Source organism: Heteronotia binoei, chromosome 16, assembly GCF_032191835.1.
Source record: "Heteronotia binoei isolate CCM8104 ecotype False Entrance Well chromosome 16, APGP_CSIRO_Hbin_v1, whole genome shotgun sequence".
NCBI lineage: Eukaryota > Metazoa > Chordata > Lepidosauria > Squamata > Gekkonidae > Heteronotia > Heteronotia binoei.
This window is the reverse complement of record NC_083238.1, coordinates 2,561,399-2,581,348: the sequence shown is the minus strand read 5'-3', so window position 1 is coordinate 2,581,348 and position 19,950 is coordinate 2,561,399.

Below are 19,950 nucleotides of genomic sequence, written 5' to 3'. Positions count from 1 at the left end.
TGACTTTGGGTCCCCACTAGCGTTGGCAGGGGGGCTGATGCTTGAAGATGCAAAATCGAAGAACCGGGGTCCCGACGGAGCAGGCTGCAATGAAATAAAGCGTGTATTTTACCAAGAGCTGCTGGCAGTTCCAACTCCACGGTTACCGGGTTAATGACCCTCTTGATCTTAAAGGGCCCCAGGAATTTATAGGCCAGTTTCCTGGAGGGCTGAGAGAGAGGTAGGTTCTTGGTTGACAGAAATACAGAATCCCCCACCTTGAAATCCCAAGCAGGGACATGTGACATGTCATAGTACTTTTTGTAGGTCTCTTTCGCAGCCTCCAGGTTTTCCTGGATGGCTGGCCAGCTCCCGCTCGGCCCCTGCCACCACTGTTCAAAAGCAGATGGTTCCCTGGCGGGCTCCCCCCCTGGTAACAGTGGGATAGGCTTGCCCTCGTACCCGAACACCGTGGAGAAAGGGGAGGCTTTTGTGGAACTGTGTACACTGTTATTGTACCCATATTCAGCAAACGGGAGGAGGTCAACCCAGTCGGACTGGCGGTGGTTGATAAAACACCTTAGGTACTGCTCCAGAATCCCGTTCACTCTCTCTGTCTGTCCGTCCGTCTGGGGTTGATAGGCTGAGCTTAAGCCTTGCTCTATCCCCACCAATTTGCAAAACTCCCGCCAGAAGGTGGCAACGAACTGCAGCCCGTGGTCGCTAATGACCTTATTGGGGAATGAGTGGAGTTTCACCACGTGATCAAAGAATAGAGTGGCCAGCTTCTTGGCCGTGGGTAGCTGGGCGTACGGGATGAAGTGAGCCTGCTTCGAGAAGGTGTCAACCACCACTAGGATTACTGTCTTCCCTCGAGAGGGGGGCAGTTCCACTATGAAATCCATAGACACCACTAACCAGGGCTGCTTGGCGGTTTCCAGCGGCTGCAAGAGCCCTGGTGGCTTCCCCCCCCTCCTCTTGGCCATGATGCAGATGGGGCAGCTGGCCACATACTCCGACACGTCCTTCTTGAGGGACGGCCACCAGAACTCAATTATCTAGGATTCAGGGTTTCCGGAAAGGGGCTTGCCATGGACCCCGCTAAGATACAGGCAGTATTAGATTGGGCACCCCTGAGGACACGTAGACAACTACAATCCTTTCTCGGGTTCGCAAATTTTTATAGAACCTTCATTCAGGGGTTCACCCAGGTGATGTTGCCCCTAACGGACTTGCTTAAGACTAAAGGGAAGGGACCAGAGGTGAAGAAGCCAAGAGCAAAGCTGGCATGGACTCCCGCCTGCCAAAAAGCCTTCGAGAAACTTAAACGGTTGTTTACAAGTGAACTAGTATTAAGTCATCCTGATGAACTTAAGCCCTTCGTGGTCCAATGCGACGCTTCCAATGTGGCTGTAGGAGCCATACTAATGCAAAGAGACTTGGAAGGGAGATTGCGACCATGTGCTTACATTTCTAAAAAATTCTCACCAGAGCAGCGCAACTGGTCAGTGTGGGACAAGGAGGCGTTTGCAGTAACTTTTGCATTAAAAACATGGCGGTCCTGGCTGGAGGGGGCGAGGGTACCATTTGAGATCTGGACCGATCATAAGAACTTAGAAGCATTGACTGGTTGGAGGAAATTAACTGAAAAACAGATTCGGTGGGCGGGATTCTTTGCAAAGTTCGATTTCACCTTGAAAAACATTCCCAGGGCAAAAAATTTCTTAGCCGACGCGTTATCCAGACTGCCCCAACACGAGAGTCAGAGGGAGGAAGTGGTGGACTCCATCATTCCACCCAGTGCGGGGTGACTACCTGGTCAGGGAAGAAAAAGGGGGTGCCAGAGCTGTGGGGGGGGGTAATAGACTAATAGAAGAAGCAGAACAAGAAGGCGAGGGAAAGCCAGAAGGACTAACTAAAGGGACGGGGGGCTTTTGGTATCACAATGGGAAACTATATGTTCCAAAAGCACTGAGGCAGGAGATATTACAACACTGTCACTGTAATAAACTGTCTGGCCACTTCGGTTACGTAAAGACGTTACATCTGGTCAATAGACAATTCTGGTGGCCTCAAATGAAGAAAGACATCTCAGAATTTGTAACTACTTGACCAGTGTGTATAATGGCGAAAAGGCGAGGTGGAAAAACCCCCCGGTCTCTTTCAACCCACTCAGACTGCAGAGTGGCCATGGTCCGTAGTATCTATGGACTTTATAGTGGAACTGCCGGCTTATCAGGGCAGGACCATAATACTGGTAGTGGTGGAGACCTTTTCAAAGCAAGCGCATTTCATTTCGTGCAAAAAGTTGCCCACCGCAAAGAAACTGGCATACCTATTTTTCCAACACATTGTTAGAGTCCACTCCTTCCCCGATAAGGTCATTAGCGACCGCAGCCCGCAGTTTGTTGCCAACTTCTGGCAGGAGTTTTGCAAACTAACAGGCATGGAACAGGGGTTGAGCTCCGCCTATCACCCCCAGACGGACGGGCAGATGGAACGCGTAAATGTGCTTCTAGAACAGTATTTACGGTGCTATGTGAACTATCAACAGACCAATTGGGTGGAGCTACTGCCGTTTGCAGAATATGGATACAATAATAGCCTCCATAGCTCAACCAAAGCATCCCCGTTTAAAATTGTGAACGGTTATGAGGGGAAACCATTCCCCCTGTTGCCCAAGGACAATGGAACCAAACTCCCCTCCTCTTGTCAGCAGTGGTGGGAGATGCTGGGGAAGGGGTGGACTGTAATTCAAGAAAACCTGGATGCAGCCAAACAGGACTATAAAGCACATTATGACAAAAAGCACATCCCAGAATGGGACTTTAAAGTAGGAGAGACTGTGTTCCTGTCTACAAAGAACCTGCCATTGCCACAAACCTCCAGGAAACTTGCTTACAAATAGCTGGGGCCCTTTAAAATAAAGAGGGTGATAAACAAAGTGACAGTAGAACTAGAATTACCAAAACTGTTTAGCAAAATTCATCCTGTTTTTCATTGCAGCCTTCTTCGGCGAGATCCAGGGGCTACGAGTTGGCACCCCTGCCCGTCGGAGCCCGAACCTTTTCAAGTGAAGGGTCAGAGTCATCATGAGGTGCAAGAGATATTGGATGTGAGAGAGAAAAGAGGGGTGTTGTACTTCCTAGTGCGCTGGAAGTATTTTTCCCCCCAGTTTCCCCCCCCCCCCAGTTGTGATGAATGGGTGAAAGCATCCAACCTCCGGGCCCCACTCCTCCTCAAAAGATTTTACCTACTGCACCCAGACAAACCCCGAGCACGAGCTTAGGGGGGGCAGTATGTCAAGCAATGTGAATCTTTCTTTTAATAATACAGTGCTAGTAGTATGATGCTAACTGATTACAAAGTATCAGTTCCAATCTTCAGCTCAAATGAGCCACATGGATTATCAATAAACCTAACTTTGTTTCAAAATCCAAGGACTGGTTATTTTGAAATCTCATGCTTGACACATGCTAGCAGGTGCAAGTGGAGCAGTGGGGAATCAAACCCGGTTCTCCCAGATACGAGTCGGCACACTTAACCACTACATCAAACTGACACCCAGAGGCACACTTAATCACTACACCAAACTGAGGAACCTCCTGAGGAAGCCTGTTCCACTGAGAAACTGCTCTGTCAGGACGTTCTTCCTAATGTTTAGCCAAAAACTCTTTTGATTTAATTTCAATCTGTTAGTTCTGGTCTGACCTTCTGGGGCAACAGAAAACAACTCTGCCCATCCTCTCTATGACACCTTTCAAGTACTTGAAGATGGTTATATCACTCCTCAGTGGTCTCCTCTCTAGACTAAACATAAACATTTCCTCATAGGACTTGGTCTCCAGACCCCTCATCATCTCCATTGCCCTCCTATGGATATGTTCTAGGTTGTCTATATTCTTCTTAAATTGTGGTGCCCAAAACTGAACACAATACTTTAGGTGAGGTCTAACTAGAGCAGGGGATACCATCACTTCCTGTGGTCTGGACACTACACTTCTGTTGATGCGGTCCAAAACTGAATTTTCCTTTTTAGTTACTATATCACACCGCTGACTCATGTTCAATGTATGGTCTACTAAGTCCCCTAGATCCTTTTCGTATATAGTACTGCCAAGACAAATCTCCCCCATCCTATAATGATGCACTGGATTTTTCCTACCTAAATGCAGAACTTTACATTTATCCCTGTCAAAATAAATTTTATTTGATTTAGCCCAGTATTCCAGTCTGTCAAGATCATCCTGTTTCTGTCTTCTATTGTATTTGCAACTCCTCCCAGTTTAGTATCATCTGCAAATTTTATAAGCATTCCCTCTATCCCTTCATCCAAATCAGTTATAAAGATTAAAAAAAACAGGTCCCAGGACAGATCTCTAAAGCACTCCACTTGTCACTCCTCTCCAGGAACATGAGGAACCATTCACAAGTACTCTTTGGGTGCGATCTGCCAACCAGTTATAGATCCACCTAACAGTAATAGGAGTCAAACTATGTTTTACTAGTTGTTACAGATCCTATCCAACAAATGCCCTCTGATGTTCATGGAATAAACAGTCCTCCTCTGGGTGCTCACCACTGCAATGCAAGTAGAAATAGGACCAATCATATTTCTCCAGCAACAAATTATTGTTTTTATTTTCCAGGGAAATGCTATTTTCTCACAATAGGAACACTGCCTTCAGTAAAAATGCCTTCCTCTGAACCTCTAAGTAAAAACTGGGACAAGGAGACATTTGGGTCTTTTCATACCATGGTTTTCTTTGCAATTTGGTACCTTCCTAAAGTTGTTTTTCTTTGCACTACTGTTGCACACAAACTGTAAACCAAGTGTGTTCCCTCACCCAATCAACAAAGGAACACGCAGCCAGAGTTCTGTTGAAGCAGTAATTGTTTATATACGTAAGACTTATCGATAGGCCTGGAGAAACACTCCACAATCTCTCTATAATAATATCTCCTGTGTTCCTCAAGGAATCAGGTCCATTACAGCAGTTTAAAATACATTTTGATAACATATCCAACATGGGAGAGATTAATTATAATTGGTTTATCAAAACATGATCCAATAGCTTATCTCTGTTTCCATTAGGTAGTTTCCCCTTGTGAAAAGCTGAGACAGTGCTGGTGCAAAAAGCATAGCATATTCCCCAAAAAGTTAACCAAGGTCAGCACGGGCTGCTGTAAATTCCATTTCTAGGACAACACTGGATTATTCTGGAATGCCCTGAACTCTTCCCGAAGTGCCTAGGTTAGCTTAATATCACTTTGACCCACCTACAGCTGTATGGAATGTAGAAATTTTCCTTGAAAACACTTCTCTTTGTTTGACACTTTCTCTGAGATGAAGAACTTTGTTTAGGACACAGTCTTCTCTCTTGCTAATACTTTCTGGCTTAAAGCTTTCTCCAGGGCTTTTTTGTAGCAGGAACTCATTTGCATATTAGGCCACACCCCTGATGTAGCCGATCCTCCAAAAAAGCCCTTTTTTCTCTATTAAAAAAATAAGGCTTTAGTATAAAACATTTAGGCTTAAGCAATATATCCTATATTCAAGGATGATTGTCAGTATAAGGCATAGCTTCTAATTGATCCCTGAAGTCTTAGTGCAAGTTTAATGTGCAAACAGGTTAATTTGTCTATCACTACTATATGTCCTTGTTTTCCATTTGTTTCTTCGTCATTTCTGCATGCTTTCTCAGATCAGAGGTGGCTTGAGAAGGCATGGGGAAAAGGCAAGGAAAACATGGAAAGACAACAAATGGAAAATAAGCCCATGAAGAAACTCCAAGGAAAACCTCTGCGCTTGGCACCCAACTGCAGGAAAACCTTTATGTGAAAAGACCCTGAGATCCCTTCAGCAAAGGAGGCACCAGTGAACTTTGTCCTAAAGGAAAGCCATTTGGAAAGGCCCTGAGTTCTTTGGATGAGGAAAAAGTAGAGCTCAGAGCCCCCTTCTAGATGGATGCAGTAGTTTCTCTTGTTCTAATTTGTTTGTTTTGGTTGCCTGGGCATGTTGCACTATTCTTGGTAGTTCGCATGTGTGAATATTTGCTTTTTGACTGAGATATGATCCAGCCAATATTTATGGTTCATCAGTTCACAGGGCAGCCTTAGCTTATCTGGCACCCTAGGCAAGGCTAACTTCTGGTGCCCCCTCCCACACTGATAACCACGTGGGGGCACCAGAAAGCCGGCACCCTAGGCAGCCACCTGGTTGGGCCAGCCCTGTCAGTTCACTCAGTGTTCAAGTGCCCTCGCACCCTTTGTTCAGACATGACAACAGGCAGGTTGTGAACGCCCTGAATATTACAATGTAGAGTAAGCTTCAGGCATTGCAAGATTTTTGACACTGGGAAGCTTTCACAATGTGTGCTGCCTAGCCTGTTCCCGCTTGTTAGGCTTCCCAATCCCCAGGTCCCAGCGGGGGATCCCCTGGTTTTACAGGCTTCCTCCCTCCCCCAGCCAGCGGGCCGGCGGGGAAGCTCCACCCCCACAGCCATTATGCACCTCCAGGAACGATTCCCATAGGGAATGATGGGGAATTGATCCGAGGGTGTCAGGGGCTCTGGGGGGGCTGTTTTTTGAGGTAGAGGTGCCAAATTTTCCATATAGCATCTAGTGCCTCTCCCCAAAATACCTCCCAAGTTTCAAAAGGATTGGACCAGGGGGTCCAATTCTATGAGCCCCAAAAGAAGGTGACGCTATCCTTCATTATTTTTTATGGAAGGAAGGCATTCTAAAAGGTGTGCTGTCCCTTTAAATGTGATGGCCAGAACTCCCTTGGAGTTCAATTACGCTTCTCACACCTTTGCTCCTGGCTCCGCCCCCAATGTCTCCTGGCACCACCCCCAAAGTCTCCTGGCTCCACCCCCAAAGTCCCCAGATATTTCTTGAATTGGACTTGGCAACCCTATTGCTTGTGCTTCTGATATTGCTCTTCTGCTTACAGTGATGTCCCGCCTTTCCTGGGCCTATCAGAATGGGCACTCTGACACCACTGTAATTTCCAAAATGCTCTCAAACCTTCTCCAAAACTTTGACAAGTTGTACAATAAATGCAAATTTTAGTATATTATTATGCCAACTTTCAGCTTCTGGAAAGTTGTCCTTTAATGAGTTGTGTAGCTAGAAAAGCAGGCAAGATAAAATATGGATAGCTTTTACAGGACAGATATGAGAATTCCAACATCTACTCAACTAAACTGTTTCTAATGATGGGTTTTTCTAAGAACTGAAAGGGAAACTTACAAATCCATTCAATTCTAGGTCATTGGTTTAAACCTTCCAAAAGTCATTTATTTCTGAACCTGATTAGCATACCAACAGCTGCTTCATACTTCATGTGAAATGAATTGGTGGCCTCATTCCAATTCCTGCCAGAGAGTTGTCCTCTTCCTATAACTCACACACGGTCATAATTGGCAGCCCCACAAAGGACTCATGTTCCATGGATATTAAATTGTTCTTTGCCTTTATCAAAATCATTTTGTGAGGGGAAGCAACTTGATAGACTGGTGAGTCAGTCAGGAGTCTTCTTTTCTTTTCCAAAAAATGCTAACAGTACTAAAGATGAAAGGCGCTATAGCAGAGGGAAACTGTGGTGTATTAGCTTCCTGCCAAAGAGCTGAACAGAACATTTGTAGTATGTTTACTTATGGCAGGCCTGCGCAACCCGTTGTCCCCCAGCCGTTTATTCCATTCCACCATCTGCTTCACAACCACTCCTGCTTTTTATATGCCCAGGCAGGCTACAAAACAAGAAGTTTCTTGAGCCCTTAATGGGCTGTCATACATGGCTGGTGGACCATATTCAGCTTCATCAATAGTAACTTGTACAGTTTGACTTACAGCTATCTTTCCGTACATTTTCTGAGGAAGTGTTACTTTTTCTCCAATAGAAAGAAACCTAATTCCCTAAGCTCACAAACTTGAAGACAGCTTGTGGCAATAAATGAGCCTGAGCTCCCTTATGAAGAGTCACTCAAGCACTGACATCTAAGAACACTATAGCTGAGCAGAGGCATTTGGGAGATCATACGTATGACACTTGTGCATCCATGTCCAACATACCAACAAAGAAAAAAATATGGAAAGAGTTGATTGTCACGGAAAAAATTGAAATTGGTTCACTTATTTCACAATTTATGTCTTTATATAGTTTAGAACATTTAGAAGTTACACTAATGCTTAGGAGCTCCTAGATTTTAGTAGCTGAAACAGAAGATTAGGTCAGTAGAAGAGAAGTTACTCCAGGGCAGGGTTTTGCTGAGTTGGAGTTGATGGAAATATAGACAAGAGGGTCCATGGGCACGAGCCAGCACCATCTGTGTGTGTCCCACTGGTAGCAGACTGTGGGGAAAGATTTTATTAGGGATTAAGAATTTAGATTCTCAGGCTAGAAAACTATATCAGGTTTAGAATACTCACACTAACTCATGGCTTGAGTCAGAGAATGAAAATGGTGTCTCTAAGCAAGTCAGCCACAAAACTGGGTTAAAGATCTTTAACAGATATTGAGCATTTTTAGAATTTCTAAAAAATTTAGAGATAGCAGGTATATGGTTATATAAGAAGTATATTATGATGCAGAGTGAGTCTAAATACTGAAATTGCAAACTACTGAAATTGGGAAGTTTTTAAATTATATTAACTGGATTTTGCCTGTATAAGAATTTATTCTGACTGAGAATGATGTATTGGAGCTAACTGGAAGTGTAATGTGGATTTGTTTGCTAACTTTTCTTGCTTTCCTATTAATAGCACAGATCTGCTATTCTGTGAGAAGATCTGCAGTATAATAAAGTTTATCAGTTGTTTATGAAAGTATTATTGGGTCTCACGTACTGGTTCTATGGGAACAGCATATTGTTTGGGAATCGTGGTTTTGGAAAGTGCATATTAAGTGGGAAAGGGGAAAATTTCTCCCACAGATATGAAAAGTTAATGAAGAAAATTAGGTGCCTGCGATAATCTCTGTAAATTCAGGCCATTTGCTGCTATGGCTAAAGTAAGACATTGGTTCTAGCCATTTATATCCATAGTATATACATCATTCCCTACCTGAAATATATCTTTTTTTTTTGTCTTGTTCAATAGCAGGACACTTATAATGGTTCCCTTTCCAGTCAATGGCCTACCTGAGGGAAATGATTGTTTAAAAAAGCTAGACAGTCAGTAAGAACAAATTCGTCTTGTCTACTGTGACCATTTCTGCAGTACGTTCTTACCTCTTTTACCAGCAATCTGAATTCCCATCAGTTGCTTCAGTTAGGTCAGCAATAAGACTTTTGATCCAGGGTCAGACTCACCCTAAGCATTCCACGTTTACTTCGAAAAGGGGTCTCCTGTCATGCATTTCATCATGAACAGAGCCTTCCTCTCTTTTTTTGCTGCATGTGTAATTACATAATAACATTGTTGTTCATCTCTCCCTACCACACAGGGATGTAGATTTTCCAGTTTCCCAGGTGGCTGGGCCAGTGAGCCCAGTGACATCACAGGCAGGATCCAATGACATCACAGGGAATCACAGCATCTCTGATGCTTCTCTGTGTCCTCTCTGTCAACCAGCCTCAGTATGGGCTACCGTTCTACTGCGGCCTCATGAAAAATGTCACAGCCACTGCTGGCAACAGACCTCTGCTGCCCCATCAATGGCCTACACAGACAGTCCCCCAGCACACGCAGTCTCCAGAGGCCACCAAAATAGCCAGGGAGCTGCCACTGCTGCCACTACTGTGATGCAACTAGGTGGCAAGGCCTGGCCCCACCGGGAGCATTTCCTCAGAGGCCATTGCAACCACCTCTTTCCTGTCACTCCCTCTCTGCTTCCTCCCCTAAGCCTCACCTAGGACAGATAAGGATTGGGCCACTGGGGAAGCTGCTAGCCAGAGGCTATTGCTAGGCAACCAAGGTTGCTTCTGTCAGTAAAGGGAGAGGCCTCAGCTGAATAGAATGCCTGAGTTAAGAACATAAGAGATGTCATGTTGGATCAGGCCAATGGCCCATCCAGTCCAACACTCTGTATCACACAGTGGCCAATACACACACACACACACACACAGAGTGGCTAATAGCCACTGATGGACCTCTGCTCCATATTTTTATCCAATCCCCTCTTGAAGCTGGCTATGCTTGTAGCTGCCGCCACCTCCTGTGGCAGTTAATTCCACATGTTAAGCACCCTTTGGGTGAAGAAGTACTTCCTTTTATCCGTTCTAACCTGATTGCTCAGCAATTTCATTGAATGCCCACAAGTTCTTGTATTGTGAGAAAGGGAGAAAAGTACTTCATACTCTACTTTCTCCATCTCATGCATTATCTTGTAAACCTCTATCACGTCACCCCACAGTTGACGTTTCTCCAAGCTAAAGAGCCCCAAGCGTTTTAACCTTTCTTCATAGGGAAAGTGTTCGAAACCTTTAATCATTCTAGTTCCCCTTTTCTGCACTTTTTCCAATGCTATAATATCCTTTTTGAGGTGCAGTGACCAGAATTGTACACAGTATTCCAAATGACACCGCACCATCGATTTATACAGGGGCATTATGATACTGGCTGATTTGTTTTCAATTCCCTTCCTAATAATTCCCAGCATGGCGTTGGCCTTTTTTAATTGCAATTGCACACTGTCTTGACATTTTCAGTGAGTTATCTACCACTGTTCACCCTTCAAAGCAATTATTTTCTCCAGGGGGAGACAGATCTGTTGTCTGGAGTTCAGTTGTGATCCCAGGAGATCTTTAGGCTTCACCTGGAGGTTGGCTACCCTAGGCCTAGCTGCTTGCTGCTGTAGTTGCCAGCTCCAGGTTGGGAAATTCCTGGAGATTTGTGTGTCAGTGTGTAAAGCACAATGCTGAGAACTAGTGAGAGAACAACAGACCAACAGAACCTTAAAGGTACAGAACAGAATAACAGAGACTACGTGCTTTTGTGTGTAGAGGAGACATAGAGTGGTGGAGTGGAAGGGAAGAAGAGTTTAGAAGACAGGAAGACAAGAAGAAGAGAAGACAAGAAGATAAGAAGAGAGGGGGAGAGAGGAAGACAAGAAGAAGGGAAGAAAATACAAAGGACTTTGCAGGAGAGATTGAAGTGATTGGGTGTGACTGTGCATGTGTGTGCAATGTGTGCAGGGGTATAGGTCGTGTGAAGGGAAGAGTGCGTGATCAAAAGGAAAAAATGGAAAGAAAGGTATGAAAGGTAATGGTGTGAAAGGTCCCATCATTATGTAAAATAATGAGTATGTCAGTCAAGTCAGCAGCCTCACTAGGTGCCCCAAAATCAATGGGGTCCACAATATTTCAGGACGCAATCAAAGAACTACAAAACAATATGCAAACCTATTTTAGGACAGTACTGAATCAGATGTAGGTGAATCTAGCAGAGCAGGTGGGTGGGTTGAACTCAAAAATGGAAGGCCTACAGGAACAAATAATAGGAACTAAGGAAGAAATTCTGGGCTTAACTCAGTCTCTAAAACCTCATGATATTAAAATGAAGGTTGCTAATCAAATATTGGAGGTAGATAAGATAACTCAAGAAATAGAAGAAGAAAGGTTAGTTAGTCCTGAGATGGAACAGGTAATTTATAAATTGAGACCTCAAGAGGTTCTAGAACAAAAACAAGAAGATTTATCACACATTTCAAGTGATGCATTGGCAGTAGTAATGGAAATGGAGCCCTTGGATATAGAGGAAGAAATAGAGGATTCATGTAAGGGTAATTCAGCCCATAATAGAAAGTATTCTTCTCAGAGGGAAGTTCATAGTACCTTTAACAGAAAAATGGGTAAGGAGGCAAATTGGAAAGTCTTAACAGATCAATCATTAAAAATTACTGAACAAAAGATTAAAGTCTTAAGAGTAACTCCATGGCTGGTGAAGAAGAGAAGGTCAAAATTAATTTTAGTTTATACAAATGATCTCAATTCAAGGAAGAAAGGAAGAAAGAAAGACAAAGAAAAAAGAAAAAGGGGGGAGAGAAAGAGATAGAGAGTGATAGATTTTCTGCCAGATATACTGTGAACAGAATAGAATTAATATAAACTATGGAATGGGTCACCACCCTATGATTGGATATGCAAATGTAAATAATGGTATGTGAATTTCTTTAGAGAACTAAGCCAGTTAAAAGGTTAGTAAGGTAGTATGTTGAGTGAAGAGGGGTTAAAAATAATTGTGAAAAAGATATACGGTTGTGCGTTATTGAACAGTTATGTTTGGAAGCTGCATTCATCCTAATTTATGTTGTTATGTTGTTTGGTTTTGGGTTTTTTTGTTTGTATTTCTTTTGTGTATTTGGTTTTTGGAGAAAATAAGACTATAATAATAATTTTTTTAAAAAAAAGAATTACAACTGTTCTCCAGATGGCAGAGATCAGTTCCATGGAGAAAATAGCTGCTTTGTAGGGTGAACTCTGCTGAGGTCGCTTCCCTCCTGCTTTGGTCTGCACTGTACTTTTCCAAGGTAGAGGCTGTGGGGGGGATGGAAAGCTGAAGTCAATTCCCCTACAGAAAATGGCCACCTTGAGCCATATACTATATGGTATACCAGGGGTGGCCAACGGTAGCTCTCCAGATGTTTTTTTGCCTACAACTCCCATCAACCCCAGCCATTGGCCATGCTGGCTGGGGCTGATGGAAGTTGTAGGCAAAAAACATCTAGAGAGCTACCATTGGCTACCCTTGTGGTATACCATAATACAACCAAGTCAGATAACCCCCCACCCGATCACGCAGCAAGCTCAAGTGCTGCAAGGTCGAATATGACAGGAAAAGGTGGCAAAAATGCACTGCAAACAAAAGGAATGCTGAGCTTCAGCAACTGCCGAATTGCCCTCTAAGAGGTTTGAGGGGATTAGTTTGGTGGGCAACTAGGCTCAGCGAGATCCAGGATCTGTGTATACAGGAGATGTCTCCCAGGAATTTACCCTATAATGAGGAGATGTTGTCTAAAATAAATGGTATTTATTGTAAAAATAAGGCAAGCATGCAAGGAGATAAAATCATTCAGCACACATACAGATCTAAGAAAATAGCATGAAATAGACAGGGGTAACACATGGGTAGACAAACAGGGCAATACAATTACCTATCATAGTCTTCACGGAAGGCTCCAATGACGATGAAAAAGGGGTGGGGGAGGTGAGAGTCATCTGGCAAATCTCCTTATGAGGACCCTAAACTGATCAGGCCTTTTAAGGCTTACCTTGTGCCCTCAGGGAGAGGTAGTCAGATGACCAGTGAAACTTGGTCAGGTGGGTGATGATGCTGGGACATGTAGTATATGACCTCAGAAAAAGGGGGAGGCTCCATGGTGGCATTTGGAAAGTGACATGGGATGAAGGGATTAACTATACTACACAAAGTTATCTAGAGTGACAAAAGGGAATCAAATTGATATCTAAGGTGACACCCAATTTACACAATGGTGCTGGATTCCAGGTTGGGCTTGGCCTTTGTCTTCCTCCTCTTCAGGCTGGCACATTCTTTTGTGAGATGTTCTGTTGACAATAGGCTTAGGCTGTCTGGCAGGATACATGTCTGAGATAAGAGTGATTGCCTTATGGAAATGTCCAAGGGGAATGGTGGATACGTGGGGCTCCTGCCTCATCCTTATGGCTTCCGAAGCTGCAGGAAGATGATCGCTGCTGTAACCCTTGCAACGGCTTCCGTCCAAGGAGCTGAAAAACCATCCATCTGGACAGCTCATGGCAGCGACGCAAACTCTTTCCTTGCCCAAATGGGGATTCGCGCACAATGGTGGGCTGGGAGTCTTTTTAGCCAGGCTGAAACTCATCTGGGAACAAGCAGTCCTGGAGACTAGGATCCATACTATCACATAGGCCTGCTAGGAAGCTGGCAGTGGAGGCCCATGTTTCAGGGTAGATGTGTGTGAATGAAAAGTCCCGGCGTCCTGGCAACCAAGCCAGTGATCATGATGTTCACATATACATGAAACAGGGGAGTTCTGGCTCACACGACTGTTGTCATGTCCTTTTGCACCCCCCTATAATTACTCTTCCTTATCTCTATTCTGGGCCTTGTTCAGGGCTTTGAGCCACCACAGACATAGGGACATATACACACACATATGTGGTGGGGGGGAGCCAGCATCTCTTTCAGCAATGGTGGGGGTGAGTGAATGCCAAGGGTTGGGGGTTGGAAGGAAGACAGTGGGAGGGGGGAGTTAATGAAGGTCAAGAATTGGTGAGTGGGTGGGAAGACAGCAAGGGGGGTGAGTGAATGTTGTGGGTGGGGGAGTAGTGGTATGCCAAGGGTGCGGGGGTAGTTGAGAGGAAGAAGTGGTTGGGGTGGGTGGTAGCTGGAGGGGGTGGGGTAGAAAGTTGGCAGGAGTGGGTGGGAAGACACCAAGGATGGGGGGAGTGAATGCCTTCACTTAGGTGGGTGGGTGGGAAGACAGCAAGGATGGGAGGGCACTTGCCCAGAGCCTCTTTCTAGAGCAGGGGGGTTTGCACAGAGGAGCCCTCCATGCAAACTGCCCACATTTGGGCGGGCACTGAGGGCCTTCCCCCACTGGAGGGGTGGGGGGCAGAGCCTTGCCGGGAAGCAGCAAGGTACTGGTTGTCCTGGCACCAAGAGATGACATCAGCAGCCAATGCCCAAAGTTCTGGAGCCCAGGAGGGAGGTGGCAAGGCTGATGCCCAGGTGTTGCAGATACCTGCTGCCCAAAGTCCCATCCTGGAAATTCTGGTCAAGTAGAAAGTGGCTGCCTGAGCTATAAGTAGGTAGATGGGTCCTGCTCACCTCCTGTGTTAGCAATCAAAATCCTTCTGCTGCAGAAGGGCAGTTTAGGATTTAGAGAGGAGAAAAGGCATAAACACTCTTCAAACAATATCACCTCAAAAATCATAAATGTACTCTGCCTGGCCTAAACTGGACACACAAAATGGTTGCCATCCAGAGACAAGTCTGGGAAAAATATTTTCGAAGGTGAGTCAGAAGCAGGTGTCTGATCCTTTCCACACCCTGAGGAGATGCATAATTAAGGAACAGTGGGTCTCCCAAGACAGGTCTCCCAACCTCAGACTAATTTCATCACAAGTCAGCCTTGTTTTCCCCTCACCCGTTCACCCTAATCATGCAGCACTTAACTATGTTCCCCAGACCTGATAACTTTCCTGTAGGGTACTCAAATGGCCATCAAGAAATATTAAAATCTATAGTTCACTCATCAAGGTTTCACTTTAGAGCATTGTTCATCCCCAGAAAAGCAATAATATTGTTTTGTGGGCAAACTTGTCAGATTGCCCCAGGGAACACTTCCCCTATAACTATCAGTACTATATGCCATAGCAGTGGGTATGTATCCTCGACATCAAACCTCACACCTCCACATGCATACGGGTCTCCTCCCTTGTGCAGTGAAACGCTGGTTGTTTCACAGCTCTCTCCAGTTTGGTGTAGTGGTTAAGTGTGCAGACTTTTATCTGCAAGAACCGGGTTTGATTCCCCACTCCCCCACTTACAGCTGCTGGAATGACCTTGGGTCAGCCATAGCTATCACAGGAGTTGTCCTTGAAAGGATAGCTGCTGTGAGAGCCCTCTCAGCCCCACCCACCTAACAGGGTGTCTGTTGTGGGGGGAGAAGATATAGGCGATTGTACGCTGCTCTGAGGCTCTGATTCAGAGTGAAGGGTGGGGTATAAATCTGCAATCTTCTTCTTTTTCCAAGGATCTCACTCTCTGAGATTGGTAACAATCACCTTTCCCCAAAATCACTACCTCCTGCTCCTCCCTGATTTCCTCCTAGTTAGTTTGTGTGTTTTTCTCAGTATTTGTGTGTTGCACCCTTTTACTCTTATTTCAACAAAACTCTTTTCAGTTTAACATCTGACCAGCCACTTTGGTGTAGTGGTTAAGTGTGCGGACTCTTATCCGGGATAACCGGATTTGATTCCTCACTCCTCCACTTGCACCTGCTGGAATGGCCTTGGGTCAGGCATAGCTCTGGCAGAGGTTGTCCTTGAAAGGGCAGCTGCTGTGAGAGCCCTCTCAGCCCCACCCACCTCGTAGGGTGTTTGTTGTGGGGAAGGAAGATAAAGGAAATTGTGAGCCACTTCGAGACTGAGTGGAGGGTGGAATATAAACCCAATGTCTTCTTCTTATTATTATTTTTGAGAATTCTCTAAGGGAAAATCCTGATCTACATTGGTGGAGATCCCAGTTACCCACCTCCTGCTCTGTCTCCTTTAAGCTAAATTCCCCACTTAATTAGGAGACTGCCTGTTTGGGAAATACCTGCAGCATTGAGGAAGTCTCCAGCTTTTCCTCAAGTACCTCAACTGAGGATAGGCCAAGCACTGGCCTGGTCAGAACCCATGCCAACATGCAAAGACAGCATTTTCCCCCTGGTATTTTCCAGTTGAACTTTGATTACATTGACAGTCCATTCCACTTTATAATTCAAAAACTGGACCAGAAGAAGTGCCCAATGCTCTGCCTCAACATTGGTTGTGCGCCTCTTCTCACATATCCAACCAAAATGGATTGGCAAGAAATTAAAATATTATCACACTGGTCTTTCCTAAAAATCAGAAAAGGAATCTGTGTGCTTCATCAACCTCTGTTGCCATTGCTCTTCCATCAGTTGGCTTCTTTCCTAGACTTCAGTGTCACCCTTGTTATTCCTTGTACCTGCCCTTCAGTGGCCTAGATTTCTTTCCTCCCCAGTCCCCACTACTGTTCACTTCTTATGGACTTTGTTGTTCATCCTTGCTTGGCTATATTTGTACTTTTTGCTTTCTCTGTTAGCCTCACTTACTCAATAGAGCCCCTCAAGACATACATCAAACCTTTTTTTATTTCAAGGTGAGGTCTAAACTCAGAACAATGGCACGAGATGGTCTTTGTTCATTTCTAAATGCTTCTTTCACATTTTCTTAGAATACTGACTCCCTTTTAAAATAGCATTGCAAGCGAGATGTTTCAACCCGATTCTTTCTTGAAGTACAATTCATATAAATACCACAAAATAATGGGCAGTGCAGAGAATCTTTCCAGAGGTTCTCCTTACTTCCCTTGATCTTTTCTCTTCTTTTTCCTTGTCTTCCATATATTTCACAAAACACAGATCAACTAGCAACAACATATTCTGGCCTGGATTTAAAGTAACTAGAGTGGGACTGTCCAGCATCCCCTTTCCTGCTACAACCCCCTGGGCACCCTGAAATCCTGCCAATGGGGTCAAGAGATAATCACAACAGTAGTGTGGGGGACAACATGGTGTTCTTCAGGGAGAAGGAGAAGTAGGCAAAAATCTCCTCCTTCCTCCACTAGTGGAATAGAATTTCAGCCAGTGGATCCAAGGCATTATCTCCATTGACAAGGCCATCTCCTGAATTAATCTACATTTTTTTAAAAAATGACCTTTTGTTAAATACTAGAACTTGCTCCTGATTTTTGCCATCATTTCAAAAGGGAGCATGAATTACCCAGATTTGTTTGAGCTTGTCAGAGCTTGCAAGCTAAGTAGGGGCTGGCCATAGTTAACACTTGGGTGGGAGACCACCAAGGAAGACCTGGGTTGCTATACAGAGCAAGGCAATGGCAAAACATCTCTTGCCCTGAAAAACTTATTTTCAATTTAATTATGTAAATATGTCCATTTCCATAAACAACCATTTGTATTGCTGCAGCATTTTGCATGTACAGGCACCTGAATTCACACATAAGTTTCTTTAGAAATACCTAATTTTTTTAAATGGACACTGAAAATGTACAGCATGAATTTTAAAAGATGTGCACAGAGAGTTGGGACTGATTACAGCTCCCTCTAGCACATACATTTGATGGCCAACGCACCTGAGTTTGCATGTGTAATGAATGGAATGGATAATTATAGTAGGAAGGGTAAAAAAGATGTCTTTCCTTGCTGGGAAACTCCCTTAGACCAAAGGTTCCCTGGAAACCAGGAACCAAGCATCACCACTCAGGACCTCCTGAGAACCTCTAGACTGACCTGCTGAGAAGGTAGTCTTCCAGCACAGTAGTAGAGCAACAGTAAAATAACTTATAACCAATCTGTCTAGCACATGGGGAAGAGATGAAGACAAATATCCCAGAGAAAAAGATTCTACTAAGCAAAGCCAAACAAATGTCTTTATTAAGAAACTTGGAAACTTTGGAGGGACGGTGGCTCAGTGGTAGAGCATCTGCTCGGTAAGCAGAAGGTCCCAGGTTCAATCCCTGGCATCTCCCACTAAAGAGGGTCCAGGCAAATAGGTGTGAAAAACCTCAGCTTGAGACCCTGGAGAGCCGCTGCCAGTCTGAGAAGACAATACTGACTTTGATGGACCAAGGGTCTGATTCAGTATAAGGCAGCTTCATATGTTCATATTGTAAAAGAGAGGGGGAAAGGCAAAGGGTGGTTGGATTCAAAAAGGGGTTGTCAGGCTCTGTTCATTTTTCATGTTATTACAGGCTGCTGCTAACCATAATCAATAATGCATAATAGTGCTTACTAACATAGAAGATGGGGTAGTAAGGAGGGAGGGGGGAAGAGTAGAGAATAACTTCCCAAGAATATCAAAGGCTGCCAAAGGCCCTTTGAAGTTAACAGTATGTGCCAGATTCTCACTTCCTCTATGCCTCTGGGCATAGTAACCACCAACTGAAAAAGATAAGGGGGGAGTGTTGGGGAAAGTTTCACATGCAAAAGCAGCCTTTTGTTTTGGGAATGAGGGGTAGACTTAAAGAATAAGTAGAAGAATAAATAACCATAGTTTGAACTGATCTCCATCAGTTCCAATACCTGCCTTGCTGGAGTAACTCTGAAGTATCCAATAAATGCAACTTTGTTTCAAAATACCAAGTCTGCTTTCTTGTGAGCTTCAATGAACTCACGCCTGACAGGGGTGGGAAATGGCAAAACAAAATACAAGGAAAAGTACACAGCAATAATAAGCATGTTAGGAAAAGCAGGCTCATAGATGTGTGCATATATATACTTTATATGCTGAAGGGCACTAATGCCTGATGGCCATCAACAGCCAGTCCCACCCCTGTCTGGCCTGAAGGCACCCTGAGCCAGACAGACTGCCCTGCTTCCAGGTTATTCCTTCTATCACCTCACACTTTATCCCTTCTTGAACCCCACAAACCTATGCTGTAGCAGGCTCCTCAGAGCATGTACAGAGATCTTTGTGGAAACAAGAAGTTGAAGGAGTCCTTAACCCCTACCCAACTTCCTGCAGACCCAGTTTCCATTGAAGGCAAGGGGAAATCCCAAATGTCCAGATATTTATGCTAAATGGAGCTGGTCCTAAACCAGCCTCCTTTTTAAATTGATTTCTCTAATCCCACACAAATCCCCTCTCTAATGTTAGAGGCTATTTTTACCGTTTAGAGCCATATTCAGCATAGTCCTACCTCCATCAAACATCTGGTAATGATTCTGAACTTCCATGACAAATAGATGGTCTGGACTCTGGTCTAACCTGGAGCATCCTCAATCCAAAAGGGATTAAATCTGCCAGGACGGTCCAATTTGGAATGAAACTGAATAGCCCATTCTCTAAGGGGCCCAAGATAAGGAGTACATCAAGTGATGCTATACATCCAGTTCATACTTTGACCATTTCTTCTATCATCTTCTCTTGTTTTCTCTACTGCTCAAACCCAAACTCAAGGTTCCACATGACTGATTAGCCATTCAGGACCGTGGGGTCCCTGGCCTACTAATGTGCAGCAATAGCTGCAGATTGCATTCTCCTCCCCAAGATTATCCTCTCCAACCTCTCTTGAGGCACAAGTAGGTAGTTCTTCCCCTTCCTGCCAACCAGCCAAACACCTGTGCACAAGACAGATAGCTGAGGCCCAATGCCATTGTTGCACCTGCCACTGCTGCCTAAAGGGGGGAAGCAAGCTGCAAGCACCAGTGGCAGCTGCCATTGCTGCATGTTCAATGACAGGTGTCCTGAGGATAAGTTCTGAGAGTAAGCCCCA